We start from the raw sequence: 19,803 nt of genomic DNA on the forward strand, positions 1-19,803 counted from the left end.
ATCAGCCTCATCCCCTAAAGCTGACAATTTCATACCACAGTCATTAAATAATACTATGATACATAAGAGTAGTTACTGCAGTGTCCACAGAACTGTGGCCAGAACAATAAAAATGTGAAACAGATGACAGCAATCTCTAGTTTTTCTCTTTTAAGTTGCACAGTATCCTATGTAATAAAAGCCTAATATGCTAAGTGTCAATTGTCCAGTTAACCAATCAAAGCGTAATATGCTAATGATATGCTAAGGACACTCAATCGCTTGCTATGATGTGCACTGACCACCAGGGGGGAGATGCTCCGACAAGTAGGTTAGCTTGCTGCTGGGGTCTGGCTGATGGGGACTGAGCGAGACAGGCCAGACACACCCTGGAGCTCTCCCACAATTTCTCCCTGGCTGACCAATCTCTCAGGTCCCTTCTGGGCCCCATCATGCATCAGTGGCGTCCTTCAGCCTGGCCTATGCCCTCTCACAATCCAGAACCCCTCAAGGGATGTCAGAGAGCTGGTTTCGGCCCCATCCCGCAGACCAGGCTGAGGGACCCCACCGGTGCATGAATTTATATAGATACTAGAGGCATGAATTTATGCACCAGGCCTCTAGTATTTATGTAATCAAGCCATAGGCAGCATCATGCTTCTACTCATCCTTTCCTAGGATTCCATTAGGAATTCCCTGAATGAATCAGATTGATGAATTTTTTAAGCTATAAATCTACAATATAGGACTCAAAATACAGTCTCATTTATTATTTTTTAACCTTTCTGGTTAATCACAAGTCAGTTTATTTCATGTTGATTGATTTAATTAGGTACTTTTAAAATGTCACAGCTATCCAGAGGCTTTTGAATTATGAGTTTAGCCTAAAAAGCTAACCTAAATGGAATAATCAAATCCAATCAGAATTTTAAAAAAATGTCTTTGATATCTTTTAATTTTATTTACATAGTTTTAGAATAAGGTTGAGAGTAATTATATTGAAATACATACATAATTTAATTTTGAGTAAGACAATAACAGATTAATATGGGGAAATGTTTTTCTTCTTAATTTAGGTATATTAAAAAATCAAATGTAAATATTTTTCCACATTTTATAGTAGTCTAACTTCTAGAGAAAGTCTTAAAAGAGCTTGAGATTTCAAATTAAAAATAATAGTTCAGTCTCAGTGATTACTAGTAAATCAATAATCATTTGTCAAATGCCTGTATATCAGATATTATTCATGGGTAACTGAATATTAACTGAATAAATCCATTCAATACTGATAAAATCAACACTTGAGTGTTTCTACATAGCAGTACTACCTAGTACTATCCCCATTTTACAAATAAAACTAAAACACAAACAGGCTAAGTCACTTGCCCACGTCCATACTGCTGGAAATGCAAAGCTGAGATTTGAATAGAAGCAGTCTGGTTCTGAAGACCTCATACTTCACCATTAGGCATTCTGCCTTTAAACTAAACACGCTGTTGGATTTTCTCCCTCCCCTCCCCTTCACTCCCTTCCCTTACTCTCTTCTCTATTCAGTTATAGCACTATATAGCACTTGGCTTCACAAATTTCTTTCCTTTATAGTTTCAGATGTTTCCTTTCCATTTTTCCTCTCAATCCTTTTTTGTTGGCTAAAGCATTACTATTTTCAGGTCATCTATATACATAAAAGCTTAAGCGACCGCCCAACTGTTCAATTGTTCAACCATTTGACTGGTAGTTATGACACACACTGACCACCAGGGGGAAGACACTCAACGCAGGAGTGGAAACCACAGGCATGGAAACATGGAACAGACTAATGAATCTCAGAGGGAAAGTGGGAGGGTGGGAAGAGATTAATAAAAAATCTTATGTGCATACTAGAGGCTCAGTACACGAATTCATGCACTGGTAGGGTACCTCGGCCTGGCCTGCCAGAATTGGGCCAAAACTGGATCCCCCATCTCCCCTGAGGGGTCCTGGATTGTGAGAGAGTGCAGGCCAGGCCGAGGGACCTCACCGGTGCACAAATCCATGCACTGGGCCTCTAGTGATGATATAAGATACATCAAAGGCCCCTGAATCTGGGTGGTGCCTTCATAACCAGATCCTGTTTCTTCATTTTTCAGGTTGCTCCTGAGGCCTCAGATGGCAAGAGGCTTATACAATTGGTAGATGTGTCTACTGACTCATCAGTGATTTGCCCAGGTTGAGCAACTAGTAAAAGATTCTCATTTTAGTGTTTGTTCATTCTGATAGTTTGCAGCTTTGGTGTTTAGAGCAATTCATATGTCAGACAGGAATAGTTTCAGTCATTATTTTTTATTGATGTCTCCAGAAAACCATCTAATTTCCCAAAGGGTTGTGATCATATTAGTCACACATGTTAGGCTAAGTCATACTTCTTTTCTAAAATAAAAAGCAAGAGATACAGTAATCCCCAAGGCATACATACATGCTTTAACAAGAAAGAAGATTTTCTGGAGCTTAGCAAAAACTCAATTGTACCAAAAAGTAGGCAATGTTTATGCTGTGAAACTTATCCCTTTTTAATCAATGAAAGCAAACAACACTTTTTGTTTCCATGTGAAAATGTAACACAAGGAAGAGCTACTGAATTAAGAATAAGAATAATTATGAAAAAATGATATTTAATATTGCCATAAATTTATAAAAAGTTATTATTTATCTGTTCCCTTCCTTGTTTTCTATTTTTACATTCAATATTATTTTGTATTAGTTTCAGGTATACCTCTTCTTGGTTTTTATTCTTTCTATTTCTGTTAGAAATGGATTTTATTTAAAAATTTTTTTATTGATTTCAGAAAGGAAGGGAGAAGGAGAAACATCAATGAGACATGAATCAGCTGCCTCCCACATGCCTCCTATTGGGGATAAAGCCTGCAACTTGAGCAAGTGCCCTGACTGTGAATCAAACCTCAGGACCTCTTGTTCCATGAGACAACTTTCAATCCATTGAGATACCCCAGCCAGGCACAAGTGGATTTTATTTGTAATATATTATTCTTTAACATATTCTGAGAGAATGGGATTAACACTATTAATGACATATTTTTTATGGCAGAAAATGACCCCACAGTAACCCAGAGGAAGAGGAGGACTCTGGGGTTCAAAGAAATCTGTTCAGTGACCAATAAAAGTTCAGTCTGCAGGGAAATAGCAGAACCAGGCATAGAAAACGTTTTTCCATCTTAAATTGATGCTCTTTATCCATTGGTTTGTCTCCAAGTGCACGAGGGAAGACAGAGTCATTGATAATCCCTGTAGTTTCCTACTTTCAGTGTAGGGGTTCTAAAACTGGAATGCATGAGAATAATCAAAATGCAGATTCCTGGATACTTAGTTTTTAAAAGTCAGGATTGGAGCTAGGGAATCTTAATTTTGATAGTTAAATCTGTTGCTTCAATTGCCAATTCAAAGGCCAAAAATTTAAACATTATTCTGTGCCCTAATTCTACCTAAATTTTTTTAAATTTTATGTTGGCAAATTACAGGTGTCATTGGATAAGGCATATGGTGCCCAAATGTTAAAGGCTTAGGAGTAAATTTAGGGCAGCTGCAGGACAAGAGTGAGAGGAGTAACTGACTCACCAAGACTACATTTTGGCTGTAAGTGTCCACTACGAACTATGTTTTCTATTCTTTTCTTTTTTTTAATATATTTTATTGATTTTGTACAGAGAGGAAGGGAGAGAGATAGAGAGTTAGAAACATCGATGAGAGATAGACATTGATCACCTGCCTCTTGCACACCCCCTACTGGGGATATGCCTGCAACCAAGGTACATGCCCTTGACCGGAATTGAACTTGGGACTTTTCAGTCCCCAAGCCGACGCTCTATTCCAGTGTTTTTCAACCTTTTTTGGGCAAAGGCACACTTGTTTCATGAAAAAAATCACGAGGCACACCACCATTAGAAAATGTTAAAAAATTTAACTCTGTGCCTATATTGACTATATATAAAGTAATTCTCTTGAATAGGAATCAAATAAACACAAAGAAAGTATTTTATAATTACTTTATTATGAAATATTAAGTAAACAAAATAGTGAAAAATTATAAAATTCTTGTCTTGTCTGCACCTACGGCACACCAGGCAACATCTCGCGGCACACTAGTGTGCCGCGGAACAGCGGTTGAAAAACGCTGCTCTATTCATTGAGCCAAACCGGTCTTGGCTGTTTTCTATTCTTACAACTGTCTTAACATTTCAAACCAGGCTAGAAAATTAAAAGCAGGTTTCTTTACAACATTTTCTATTCCTACACAAATTCCAACATTTAAAAGAAATGTCTGTTACCTGCTTTTCTCAATTGACACTTCTAATCACTGTCTCTGAAGAAAATTGGCAGTGAAAAAGAATAAAATGGGAATTCTCAAAATCTAGTATTCAATTTAAACTTATTCTCTGTCTTTGAATCAGGCAAACAATTTTCAGGATTTTTCCCAAGGCATTCATTTGCTTGCTAAAGTTTCAAATTCTCCTCTGTTGGAAGAGTTTCTAGCTGTTAATTACTGATTTAGAGATGTTTCTTAGTTTGCCTCCAAGAAGTGCTCATCTTTGAAATTTAGCTGTTAAGCTTATACCCTACTGTGATCACATCAGAAGCAGCTTTGAAGTTTTATTAAATGTTATAATTAGCACTTTTTAAATCTGGCACTCTTTAGTTAAATTATGTAGCTTCAAATTGAGAATATGATTTTAAACTGTAATTTCTGTGTAGAGATGAACACCTGTTTACTGACTTGTCAGTCACTGTGTGAAATGTATAATAGACTTATTTTTACTCAAAAAATGATCAGACTGTTTTTACACTTACAATCAGTTCCTTAGGTGAGAGGATGTTGCACACATATGGGTTATCAATAAATATCTATGTAATTATTTATTGTTATAAGAGTTTTGGAGATACATAGACCAGCAATCGGACTCTGAATCTTTCTCTTAGACATTTTCTTCCATTAGGCAAATTAGTCAACCTCTTATTTTCTGTATTAATTAGGAAGACAAGAAAAGTGCTGCCTTCATAGAGTTAGCTTGAGAATTGAATGAGATAATTTATGTAAAGGATTTCTTATGGTGACAAAATCATACTAAGTGCTCAACTGAAGTTAGGTATTAATAGATGAAAGAAAAGATAATAAAATATATTTTTATGGTGGTGATATACATTTGAATGGCAAGCTATTGAAAACAACTTAAATATGCACCTAGAGGAAATTGGATAAAAAGTATATATGGAATATTACATATAATGAAATATTATACCATCATTAAAAAGAGTAAGAAAGTATTTTAGGTATGGATATAGAATTCACTATAAGAAATGCTGTTACCTAAAAAAAAAAAAAAAAAAGAAAGGCCAAACCAAAATTAAAATATAAAAACATGTTAATTGATAGCAAGTCCTTGGAAACATGCTAGCTCAATATATGTTAATATTATCAGGCATTCTTAGGCAATGGAATCAGAAATATAAATGCATAGGAAAGCTAAATCATATATTTCTTCAATGATATTTAATTGAACTGTACCTTCAGAAAATTACATAAGTCCTTCATGTACAGCTTCATGGATTCCCACAAACTGAGCACCCATGCTCAGATAAAGAAACAGAGTATTATCAGTTTCCAGAAGCCCCCTCATTTCCCCACCCAATTATAACCGTTCCTTATTGCCCCAAGATAGCACCCATCTAGCATCACACATCTAGTTCGATTTTGCCTAGTTTTCAACTCTATATAAATGGAATCATGCTGTATGTATTTACATTTGCTTTGTATCCTGTGCAAAAATATACCACAATCTTAGTGACTTCAAACAACACGTTTTATCATCTCAGAGTTTCCATGGGTGAAGAGTCCTGCATTGTGTGGCCGGATGTTCTGATCAGGGCCTCACATGATTGAAATCTGTCTGGATTATGAATCTGTTCTGACGTTGACCTACAGGATGATTAAAGTTAGAAGAGCTCCAGGAGCCCATGGAGCTGTGCCATACATAACAGCTGATGGAGAGTTGGTGGGTGTGGAAAGCTCCGCACATATTTGGTTGCCAGAAGCATAGTGGGGGGGGGGGGGGGGGAAACAGTTTTCCTTTAATTGGTGTTGAGAAATTTTCACCAACACTGCCTTTTTCAGGATGTAAGCTTTTGCTGTTGTTGTTGTTGGGTTTTTTATTTGGTCCCTGCTTCGTCACTGTCTACTGGATGTTGTCAGGGAGTGGGACTAAGTGGATAGATAACTTTTCTTTTAGCCAGAACCATACCCATCTCTGCTGGAGAGAATCATTCATCACCCAGAGATCCTGGGCTCTTAGATGGCTGCAGTAGCTGGATGAAACTGTTCTTTTTATCCCCTCAGAAAGGGAATGCTTATATTTTGTGTAGGCAAAGAAGGGTTTGGATGCTGATTTGGTGGCAAGAAAGGCAGAATGTGGCAGAGATGGCTGGCTATATATCAAAGATTCATACTCCCCTGAGCACAGTATAATCATTGCCACTGAGCAGCCTTTCAGCCAGAGATCATATTTCCTAGATCTTAGTGCACCCAGGAGGGACCATCTAACTAGTTCTTACCAACGGACCAAAGGAGAACATGCCTTATTATTCTGGGGAGAGACCAAAGTATGCAAATGTTTTCTTTATTCCTGCTTCCCATCCACTGGATGCAGATACCCTCAGGCCTCAGATAAGAGTGGAAACCTAAGGGAGGAGTCTGGGAACTTCCTCAGCACCATGAGAAAAAATGCCTTTGGAGCCCCCCAAATCGCACTGTTTATGTGAAAGGGAAATACATTTTTATCGTTAAAATAAGCAACTGAAATTTGGAAAGTTTGTTTGCTTGTTTGTTCAAGTATTTTGTGTTGCCCCTGCTAATCTTCACATATGAAGATTCCAAAGAGGTAGATATGAGTCTAGAGTTCCATGGAGAGGTCAAAACAAGAAAAGTTAATATGTTTGTGAAAACATAAAGCTAGAGATCACAAAAAGTGATGAGAACTAGGATCAAGGGTCAGCTTTGAGAATTCCAATATTAGAGGGACAGTTAGAGAACCTGAAATCTATAAAGGATCCTGAGGCTACCTGTGAGGTAGAAAACAAAAGAGAGGTGTATTCCAGAGGCAGACACTAAATTATTTCTAGAAGCAGAAAGTGATTAATCATGTCCACAACTGCAGGGAACCCAATAAACTAAGATTAATAACGAATGACTCATTGAATTTACTCACTTAAAACCTGTTTGAGACCTTAACAAAAACAATGTTAGTAAATTTGATGGGAACCAAAGCTTGATTTGAGTAGGCTCAAGAATTGGGAAGGGGAAATAAAAAAGATAAAGAAAAGGTGTAGACAGGATGGAAGGCAGAGAAGGATATGGAGTCAAGGAAGCTAGTGCTGAGATAGTATACCTCTGAAATGATCTAAAAGACAGGAAGAAATTACTGCAGGAGAAGGCTTGAAAGGAAGATCAAGAGCATCATGGTAGGATACCCTTGTGGCAAGAAGGAAGGCACAAACAATAGGAATGTGGTTGGATAAGGCTTTATTGATGTTTAATTATGTCTAGTTTTGACTGTTTAAAAAAAATAGATTTTATTGATTTCTTACAGAGAGGAAGGGAAAGGGATAGAGAGTTAGAAATATTGATCAGCTGCCTCCTACCCATCCTCCGTGGGGATATGCCTGCAACCAAGGTAGATGCCCTTGACCGGAATCGAACAGGTCAATGCTCTATCCATTAAGCCAAAAACGGTTAGGGCTAGTATTGACTATTTTTACAATAAAGTAAGAAATGAGGGTACCATTAAAGGGAGTGAAGAAAGGAGTACTAGAAAAGGGAAGGGAGAAGGTATAAAAGTGTCATCTCAGAAAGTGTAAAAGTGAAATTTCTAGTCCAGTGGTTGGCAAACTCATTAGTATCAACAATACAACAACTGAAATTTCTTTTTTTTTTAATATATTTTATTGATTTTTTACAGAGAGGAAGGGAGAGAGATAGAGAGCTAGAAACGTCGATGAGAGAGAAACATCCACCAGTTGCCTCTTGCACACCCCCTACTGGGGATGTGCCCGCAACCAATGTACATGCCCTTGACCAGAATCAAACCTGGGACCTTTCAGTCCACAGACCAACGCTCTACCACTGAGCCAAACCAGTTTCGGCTGAAATTTCTTTTGAGAACCAAATTTTTTAAACTTAAACTTCTTCTAATACCACTTCTTCAAAATAGAATCACCCAGGCCGTGGTATTTTGTGCAAGAGCCACCCTCAAGGGGCCAAAGAACCACATGTGGCTCGCAAGCCACAGTTTGCCGACCACGGTTCTAGTCAAATATAATAGTACTTCTGGGCAATTTTGAATACCAGTTTGAGGGCTTTATTCATGATTTATTTATTTATTTATTTATTTATTTATTTATTTATTTATTTTTATTAAATTATTATCTGTGTACATATAGTGTACTAAATCAAGTTATGTGAGTATATATTTTTCTTCTGTAATGAGTGAAGGTAGAAAGCTGGATTCAATAAAAGGATGGGACTTTTTTCTGTGTATAAATAGAGGGACCAAAAATTCCTTGTTTTGCTCCTGTGGACCTACCGCACAATCCTGGCTGCTTGTGGATTGCATTTCACTCATCTCAAAAAATGGATGCTGCTATAGTAACAGAGGACAGGGAAGCAATTCTTGGAATCTTTTTGTGGCAAAATATATTTTATAAATCTGTGTATATAAATTACTTCAAAAGAACAGACTATTTACAAAACTAAGTATGTCAGAATAATAACAAAACAAAAAAACCTGTAAGGTAATCTAAGACCCTCATTTCTTCCTAAGACTTGGTAAAGATTTGCACATCCTTCTCTGCCTTCCATCCTGTCTGTGTCCTTCCTTTATCTTTTTTTTTCTTCTCCTTTTGTTTTTAATATATTTTATTGACATTTTTACAGAGATAAAGGGAAAGGGATAGAGAGATAGAAACATCGATGAGAAACATTGATCAGCTGCCTCCTGCACACCTCCCACTGGGGATATGCTTGCAACCAATGTACATGCCCTTTACAGGAATCAAACCTGGGACCTTTCAGTCTGCAGGCTGACACTCTATCCACTGAGCCAAACTGGCTTTGGCTCCCTTTATCTTTTTCATTCTCTCTGTGGAAAATATCATCTAGAAATATGAAAGATAGATTGCCAAAACCGGTTTGGCTCAGTGGATAGAGTGTAGGCCTGCAGACTGAAGGGTCCCAGGTTTGATTGCGATCGAAGGCATGTATGTTGGTTGTAGGCACATCCTTAGTGGGGGGGGGGGGGGTGCAGGAGGCAGCTGGAGGATGTTTCTCTCTCATTGATGTTTCTAGCTCTCTATCCCTCTCCCTTCCTCTCTGTAAGAAATCAATAAAATATATTAGAAATATGAGAGATAGAATGATGAGAGACTTTTATTTCAGGCAATAGTTTAAATCTTCAGAAAAACCTGAGTATAGCACATATAAAATGCTGGATTATTTTAAGGCATTCTTTTTGAAGCAAAAAGTTAAAAAAGATTCTTATAGAATAAAAACAATAATAATATAAAAACTTATAGGAGCACCTGAGAGTTAAGGTTGGCAATTGGCCTGAAATATTCCCTCCCTCTTTTCCCACCCTTTCCTCCCTCCTTTCATTCTTCACCTCTTCCCATCCCAAGTCTCCCAGTTTCTTTTTCACATTATCATCTATCCAGGTGGCTGTGCTCTGGCATTGCTGCTTGTGACTTTTTAGCATCAATGATGCTTTGCTGTTGTAGGTCAACCAAACCCATTGAAACCCTCATTGAGTCTGTTTTGTCCTTTCACAGTTTCTAAAAAATACAATGTCATTTCCAGAAATTCATTTTTTTCAGGCCTTCTTTTGTTTCTTTTGAAGTACCTATTATGGATTCCTTTTATCTGAAGACATTGGGTAACAATGAAACTACCAGTGCTGATAAATGCTCCAATATTCTGCATCTTATCCTAGACTTTTAGTTTGCTACATATAATAGTATTCAATGGATTGGAGGCTTTTGTTTTAGTCATGCTCTTTGGATATGTATCTTGCTCTTAGTCATCTTTAAGTTAGATGTTTCTTGTATTGAGAGGATTTATATTTGTATTATTTATATTTGGCAAGCAGACACTATGATGCATCACATTAATGTGAAAGCATTCTTGGAAGTGTCTTCATCTTAGTCTCTATTTTCAATACATTGGGAGTTTGTTATTTTTTCTAATATTAAAAATAATAAATGATTAAAGCATGCTAAAATCTGGTATGTATCCGAATAAATTTCAAAATAGCATAATTTCAGACTATAATTGCAAGAAGCGAAAGACCAAGAACAGATTCCTACATTTAATGGAACCTAACTGAAATTGCCTACCAAAATAGATGTTTATTGTATCTGAAGAGCACTACAGAAGTCCCTATTGTGGGGGGAGAAGGGGAGTGAGTTGACTATCTATCTTATCTGAAATTTTTTCAAGTTCTAAAATATATGGTAGGCTATTGCAAGCTGATTTTATAAAAAGAAAGGACCCATCTGCTTCAGAGACATCATTTAAAGAGTCATAAAGATGAAAATAAGAAGGTACAATAGCCCAAGGATGATGTTTTTATGTTGCATGAGCAAAAAGCACAGGGGGAAAAAATGGTGGATGCTTTAAAAGCATTTTCTAGCAAGTCACTGAGACCAATTATAGTACTGTTCAGCAAATACTTATTCCTTATCCCCCTACTTCCTTAGGAGGAAGATACGTTCTTGTACTTTTGATGTTGTTCTTCTCCATATGACTTGTTTTGGTCAATGGAACATGGTGGAAGTGAATGTGCACAAATCCAGATATTAAATGTAATTACGTATTTAAACTTAATCAATGGGTGAGTTTGATATTTCCCCAAATAGCCTCCTTCCTGGGCCTCTGAATGAACACCCATATAGTACAATCAACTCTGAAGCAGAGTCATAGAAGTTGATCTATACAGTCTTGAGTGTGAGAATAGGAACTTATCTATATCCTAGTATAATAAAAGGCTAATATGCAAATTGACAAAGTGGCAGAATGACCAGTTGCTATGATGCACTCTGACCACAGAGAGTAGACACTCAACTCGGAGCCTCCCCCTGGTGGTCAGTGCACTCCCACAGAGGGAGCACCACTCAGCCAGAAGCCAGGCTGACTGCTAGTAAGTGCAGTGGCAGTAGAGGGAGCCTCTCCTGACTCCATGGCAGCACTAAGGATATCTGACTGTGGGGAATGGGCCTGAGCCATCAGTCAGACATCCCCTGAGGGCTCCCAGGCTGTGAGAGGGCGAACTGAGGGGCCCCACCCTGAATGCATGAATTTTGTGCACCAGGTCTCTAGTGTGTCCGACTGTCCAACCTGGCCATAAAGCAAGTCATGTTCCTAGGCTGAAGAACTGCATCACTATGATGCACACCAACCATCAGGGGGCAGATGCTTAATGAAGGAGCTGCAGTAATGTGCCCTGACACTGTGGACCTGGCACCCACAAATCAACACTCAGCTTCCCCCAAGTGGGACATGGGTCCTGCCCACTAAATCACAGCCAACACTTCTGAGACCCCATGGTGCAAAATATGGCCCACAGCCCAGTCTAGTCTGGAAACGGTCACTGTGGATGCTGGGTAATGACATCATATAGCATTGCCTGGCTTCTTCTCCCTAGCAACTAGCGTCCATGCAGTTCTTCAGCCTAGGAACATGACTTGCTTTATGGCCAGGTGAAAACATTTTACACTTTAACCAAATGTCTGTGAAGTGTTTTCTCATGCCTGATCTCATTTGATCCTCATAGAAATCCTGGAGTAGGTAGATAGGAGACTTGATAGAATCCTATTTGCTTTTCATTAACTAGAAAACAGAGATTTAGAAAGTTTAGAAACTTGACCCAACAGAAAATAAGTAAGAAATGGTGGACCTTGAAAATGACTTCAGGTTTCCTCACTGCACAGAATATAGTCAAACACTGCTGCAATTAAATATTTTACCCTTTGTTCTTCTTGTGTGATCTACAATAATAATCTGCCTTATGTTGAGATTCACATAAAATATAAGGATATTGGAAAATAAAGAAAAAAAAAAGATGTATTGTGTAAATGTAGCCTAAAAGAAACATTTTTATTTTTATAATGTATTTTCTAATATATTTTTCTAATATACTTATTGACTTCAGAGCAGAAGAGAGATGAAGAGAGAGATAGAAACATCAATGATGTGAGAGAATTATTGATTGGCTATCTCCTGTATGGTCCTCACTGGGGATTGAGCCTGCAACCTTGGCATGTACCCTGACTGGGAATTGAACCGTGACCTCCTGGTTCATAGATCAATGCTCAACCACTGAACTCTGCCAGTCAGGCATAAGTTTGAGTTCCTTATTTTCAGGGAAAAATTGAAAATCTAGAGAATGCCTCTGTTTTCATTATTCATGAACATATTAAACACTTTTGGGCATTTGCAGGGTCCAGGAGGAATAAAAGGCATTAAAGTGAAGGGACATCATTTTTAGGAGTTTGAAATATACCTAAGACAATTTTGGAAAGCTTTTTCATTTTCCCTTGGGATGACCTTTAAAATATGTGAAATCATAAAGGCTATTATCAAAATATGTAATCACAAAATATAATAAACCAACTATAGAAACTTCAAGAGAAAAGTGTCACCCACAGAGTTTGGTTAACCATAGAATTCCCAGAGAACTTTCCTTAACCTCACAGTCTAGTTTGTAGTTGTGATGCCATAAAATGCTATCTTATGCCATAAAATGCTATTTCCTTATCCAAAACTGGTGTTTGCAAAAAAAGTTATGAAAAGAAACTTTGTACATAGTGTACTGACTAGGTATTTCTGATGAAATTTTAAAATATACATTATAAAAACTAGGTTAGATCTCTAGTATTTTATCAAAAACAAGCATATATACCATTTCTGGACCAGACCTTAGTTGATAGTTTAATTGTTATAGGACCAAAATTTCAAATCACTAAAATACAGAGACAAAACAAATGATTTTATTCTCTATGGTCCTATTTATTTTTTGAAAAGTATTTTCAGTTATAATAATTCTAACTAAAAGAACTAGAAGTTCTGAACAAAAGTAAAAACAAACAAACAAAAAAACTATTTGAAGGCATAAGAAAGCTGCCAAATAGCAAAGATTTGTCAGACCAATGCCTTAGAGAAAATGGAATTTCAGAAAGATGAATCCAGGACCCGTCAACTCCAAAAGCAACAGCTAAAGCTACAAAAGTAAGCACAGGCTGTGATAGACTCCTAAAGTTCCAATGACAGAGAACTAAGTTTTAAGGACCATGAAGAAAGAGAAAGCCAAGTAAATATTGAAGGTTTTATGGGAGTACCCTGGAGGGTCCCACCCCAGGAATCAAGAGTGAATGAGGCATAAGGCTCAAATCAGAAATTATTTCAAATCCTGACTAGATTAAAATGACCTAAGATTTCTGGTACTTTAGTAAAAGAAGTGAAAGTAAATTATCTCTGTGGAAAATATCATCTAGAAATATAAGAGATAGAAAGGTACAAAATACATTTTTATTTAATTTTTTATTTTGTTATTTTTATTTAATAAATAATAAACAACAACAAATATAGAAAATACATAAAAGAGCACAAGAAACCTGTGACAAGGTAACATGGTCTATCACATGTGAAATTGCAATCCCAGAAAGAGAGAATAGAGGCAACTGTACAACAGCAATATTTGAAGAAATATCACCTGAGTTTTTTCCAAAACTGGTTCTCATGATTGTGGATGAAAAGTAGCAATGTGCTAACTAGAAAAGCTCAGGGAAGGCTTGCATGGTGGCCTTGCAAACTCAGAGACCTAAAGTAACCACAAAAGTTGGTCTGAAATTAAAACATTTTAACTAGCCGAAACCGGTTTGGCTCAATGGCTAGAGCGTCGGCTTGGGGACTGGAAGGTCCTGGGTTCGATTCCGGTCAGGGGCATGTGCCTTAGTTGCGGGCACATCCCCGGTGGGGGGTGTGCAAGAGGCAGCTGATTGATGACTCTCTCTTATCAATGATTCTGGCTCTCTATCTCTCTCCTTTCCTCTCTGTACAAAATCAATAAAATATATTTTTTTAAAAAAAGAAAAAAAATATTTTAACTAAAAAAATTTTATGACAGGCAGTCATTTCCTAGGCCAGAATCTTCCTTAACAAAGGTCAATCTTTACCTTAACTAAACCTGTCTATTGTCTTTTGCATCTATGATAACATTTCTTTGTAATGTCAGGTAACTCCCCTTTTCACTGACCCCCCTCAGGGTATAACAATGCACCATGTCTGAGACCATACATATTCATTGCTATTGTTACTGTTAACTATACTGTACCCCACCTATGTAAAAAATGTATGTGTATATCATTTTACTTTTTATCCAATCCCAGAGGTTTCCTGCTTTGCTTTCTCCCACCTCCCTAATCTATCACGAGGGATTTCATGTAACCCACTCGTGTCTTCTCTTTTGATTGTAATCTTACTAATAATAGAAAAACATGTAAATTGACCATACCTCTGCTATGCCCACAGCCAATCATAGTGGGCATGCAAATTAACCCAATAAAGATGGTGGTTAATTTGCATACATAACTGGGTCCTGGGAACCTCCTCAGCACCAAGGACAAGCCCAGCCGTCCATCAGAGAGACAGTGGGGGGCCCCCTTCCCAAGCCTAAAGCCTTGGGTGGAGGCTTTAGGCTTGGGCAGGAGGCAAGCCTGCGATCAGAGGTAAGGGGGGAAAAAAATCAATGGAAACATATCCTTAGATGAGGATAAAAAGAAAAATAAAGAAATGTCAATCTTATGAAAGAAAGACACATCTTGAAAATGCCTAAAGAAAGTTGTCATTTTTTCATGGTGAAGGGACTAGAGTCTGTGTTGATGAAAATACCTTGGTGGCTGCAGTAACTGGCAAGTGGCTGCAGCAGTGGGGTAATGGGGCTGGCACCTTCCCCTGATCGGTCCTGTAGCCTCAAGCAAAGGGAGGCCAGACTGCGGCTTAGGTCTGCTCCCAATGGGGAGTGGGCCTAAGCCATCGGTAGGACATCTCCTGAGGGCTCCCAGTATGTGAGAGGGGGCATGCTGGGCTGAGGGACCCTTCTCCAGTGCCCAAATTTCTTGCACCGGGCCCCTAGTGAATAAAACAAAGTGCAAAACTGACATTTTCTGGAGCAGTATCTCAACCCATTGTGATTTTGCTTTCTGGCAATTGTCTATAGTTTAACTCAAATAAACTCACAAAAAAAAATCTCTGTAGGTTTCATTGTTTCTTACAATGCTATGATCAAAAGCTGAGAAAAATCCCCTTCTGGTTCTGAGAGGGAGAAGGAAAGAGTAATCATTGTGAAAAACACCCATAGCCACTCTCCTTAACAAAGACCTACTTTGGGTGTCGGGAGGAATCTCCAAATGGGAGAAGGGCATTTCACTTCAGTCTCCTAGTCTTCCTGTCTCACTCAAGGGGAAAAACACTTGAAAAGGTAACAGTCCAAGGAAACAAGTCCACTAAAAGACTGAGATTTAATCCTACACGTTGCTACATGCCCACAGTACTTAGCATAATTGATATCATTGTAACTAACATAGTTCTTAAGGAGCAAAGGGAAGACCACATATTATAGACATGTTCTTTGTAAAGCTTTCCCAGGAAACTGCAGTTTAACACTCCCCAAGGAGCCACCAGTTTATTCCCCACAGACATTGGGAGAAGTGACTGGATTGGGAGAGAACAAACATGGCAAGATCAGGTTGAAAGAGAGAAGGTACTTGTCTGTCAGTTACACCTGTGAGCAGACCATTGGCCAGAGTACAGGTGGCCACTGCAAGCATGGGAAGATTTGGAATATTTAATCTCCTAAACAAAAAAGTTTGCTATCTTGGAATCTCTCGGTTGACTCCTGGCTTGAGTGCTCTCAGGCTCCTGCATTTGCCCACATGGCTCAAAATATTGCAGGCTTTATGGGAGAACCCTGGAGGGTCCCACTCAGGAATCAAGGGTGAAGTAGATATAAGGCTCAAATCAGAATTATTTCAAACCCTGATTAGATTATGCACACAATGGACTAGTGGACTGCCACTAGCCTATTGCTATGCCGGATCCAATTCCAACATGGAATAGAAACTCTAGACACTGGCTTTGCTTTTAGCTTTATGAAATCCTTGCATTTCTTGCAAGAATTGATTAAGGGAAATGGGACTTTGGAAACCCAGGAATGGAATGCCATGCAAAACAGAAATCACTTATACTCCTGGGCAAGTGTCAGAAAATTATTTTCCTTGAGATATTATCAGGACCCCACCCACAGCACTCAGTGGGGAAAGGGATACCTCACTTCCACTGCTAACACAATAACAACGGGCTATTGCTGAAAGAGCTTAGAAACACACTCTCCCCGAAGAGGAGTATTACTTAGAGAAGCCTAAAATCAACAGGGAAAAAACAAAGAGGACATTCAAGGCATTGGAAGCTCTGGTACATATATAGTTACTGAGACATTAAACACAACTGGATTCCTAACCAGATTAACATAAAAATTTCACACTGAAGACTACGTATCTGTCTTATTACCTTTTACATTATATCCAGCTATTCATAACAACAAAAATTACTAAGATATGCTAAAAGGTAAGGAAAGCCCTAGCTGGTTTGGCTCAGTGGATAGAGTGGCCTGCAGACTGAAGGGTCCCAGGGTTGATTTTGGTAAAGGGGACATGCCCAGGTTGTGGGCTCGATCTTTAGGAGAGTGCATGCAGGAGGCAGGCAATCAATGGTTCTCTCTCATCATTAATGTCTCTATTTCACTCTCTCCCTCTCCCTTCCTCTCTGAAATCAATAAAAATGTAAAATAATAATAATAATATAAATAAAAGCTAAGGAAAAAAAGTCTGAAAAGACAAAACAAGCATCAGAAGTAGACTTAACACCCAGGAGCAAAGGGAATTTTAAAGATGTTAAAATTATGAGACAGGAAATTTAGAATACTTTGATTAATATATTAAGTTCTTGAAAGGAAAAAGTAGATAACATGAAAGAACAGATGGGTAATATGAACAGAGAGATGGAAATTCTAAAAAAGAATCAAAAGGAAATGTTACAAATACAAAACACAACATAAATGATGTCTTTGATGGGCACATCAGTAGCCTGGACATGAGGAAATCAATAAGCTTGAGATAGGTTGAGAGAAACTTTTCCAAATGAAATGCACACAAAAATCAACAATAAAAAGAACAGAATAAAATGTCTAAAAACTGTAGGACAATTTAAAAAGTTTTAACATGTACAGAAGAAAGAAAGAGATAATGGAGCAGAAAAAAATATTTAAATTAATAATGACTAAAAACCTCCCAAAAGTACTGACAGAGAGCAATACACAGATCTAGAAAGCTCAGTAAACACAAAGGAGGTGTGCACCCAAAAGAGTATATGGGTCAATCCACTAATAGGAAGAGCATTTCTATTTATATTTTATATTTTTTATTTTAATTAAAATTTTTTTGGAAAAAAAATAAGCTTTACTAATATTGAATGTATAGCTTCCCCTGGGTGCCCTCATTTTACCTTAAGATATGTCTTGAATTCTGTATAATAAGAGCAGAATTTGGGATGGGTTGGAATGATGGTTCCAGAGTACAGGGGGCTTGATAGAAGAGTCCTCCCTTGTCCTTTTATTTGAAGTCTATGGTAATGTATCAAATGTTAAGTGTGACAAAAGTAGATTTATGACTTATATATAATTTGATGATATACTAGAGGTCCAGTGCATGAAATTCATGTAGGGGGTGTCCTTTCAGTCCGGCCTATACCCTCTCCAATCAGGGACTCCATGGGTGGTATCCAACTGCCTGTTTAGGCCCAATCCCGAACCGGCAGTTGGACATCCCTCTCACAATCCAGGACTGCTGACTCCTAACTGCTTGCCTGCCTGCCTACCTGGTCACCCCCAATTGCTACCTTTCTGGCCTGGCTTCCCCCCAAATGACTCCCTACTGGCCTGGTCGCCCCCTAACTGTCTGAAAGGAAGTCAGATGTCTGGTCACCCGGTCTGATTAGCATATTACCCTTTTATTTGTAAACATGATATATGATATATGGTTTTAACTAAAATAGTTCTCATAAATGTACAAATGGCTTTAAAATTATTCCAAAGAAATCAGAGCTGGATAGTGATACTAGTAAAGCACACAAGGGAACAAGAAGACAGTGGAGCTGAACTTTCTGTTTCCTGATAAGAGCTCTTTTTATAGTTAACAATACTACATTATATACTGCAAAGTTGCTAAGATACTAGATCTTAAATGTCCTCACTACAAAAAAAGAAATGATAATTATATGACACAGTGGAGATGTTAGCTAAAGCTATGGTGGTAATTATATGGTAATAGATAAATGTATCAAATTAACATGCAGTACACTTTAAACTTACAAATGTTATATGTCACTCATATCTCAATTTTTTTTAAAACATCTCTTTTGTAAAATGTATTACAAGATGAAAACAATTGAAGCCTAATCAGATTTTAAAAGGTTGGGCAAAAATGTTCAAAATTGTCAAGGTGATTATTTGAAATACACTTTCACATTGACTATCATTCATAATTTAACTTAACTCTAAATGTTTAATGCTTATTGTTTTATTATGTTTTTGTGATACTTCTTTTTCAGCCATCACCATTTTCAAAATCAATCCTATATAATAAAACCATAATATGCAAATCAACCGAAGGGCAAAACAACTGGTAGCTATATTGTGCACTGACCACCAGGGAGTAGACTGCCTCCTAATGTTCAGTGTGCTCCCTGCTCCACCAGAAGCTGGGCTCATGGCTGGCGAGCACCACGGTGGTGGTGGGAACCTCCCCCGCCTCCACTGCAGGTGGGCAGTAAGAAGTGAGGGGTCCCAGGGTCTGTGAGAGGGATGTTCTGACTGCCAGCTTAGGCCCAATACCAGAGGGCATTAGGCCTAAGATGATAGATGGACAGTCCCCGAGGAGTCCTGGACTGTGAGAGGGCACAGGCCAGGCTGAGGGACCCCTCATTCCCAATGAATTTCTTGTACAAGGTCTCTAGTTTTCAATATAAGCTCATTGGCTGTAAAATACTCAGAGAAATGTGAATAGTCTTGGATATTTGACTATATTAAGAAATTATTTTGTTATTTTTTCTGTGATAATAGGTTGTAGCTTATTTTTAAAAATACATATTTTAAAGAAAAATATATTGAAGCATTTACAGGTTAATTATATGAAATCTTGAATTTGTTTCAAAATAATCCAGGACAATGATCAGGATGAGTGTGAGGTATGGATAAACCAAGATTATTATGCACTTATAAGAACTTAAATAGATGACAAATGCAAAGAGGTGTGTTGGATATTCATCTTATTTTTCTATCTATTAAAACTTTCCATGTTAAAAAGGTAAAAGTTTTAAATTTAGAAACTCATCTTTAATCTATTATATTACATAATGCCAAAAGTATTTTCAAATAATAAACCATATTCAATTGCATTGGTCTCACTAAATTATTATTAAAACAAATATATATTCAATCACAACAACATTTTGCTGCCATTAATTTAAAGTTTTCATTCTCTAGGGCTAGCCAATTCTTAGAGATAGCAAAGGCTTAGCAGAGTTCTGACAGGCAACTCAGTTGGTTAGAGCATCATCCTGATACTCCAAGGCTGTGGATTTTCCCCCCAGTCAGGGCACATACAAGAATCAACCAA

This window comes from Pipistrellus kuhlii, unplaced genomic scaffold (assembly GCF_014108245.1).
Source record: "Pipistrellus kuhlii isolate mPipKuh1 unplaced genomic scaffold, mPipKuh1.p scaffold_m20_p_8, whole genome shotgun sequence".
Classification (NCBI taxonomy): domain Eukaryota; kingdom Metazoa; phylum Chordata; class Mammalia; order Chiroptera; family Vespertilionidae; genus Pipistrellus; species Pipistrellus kuhlii.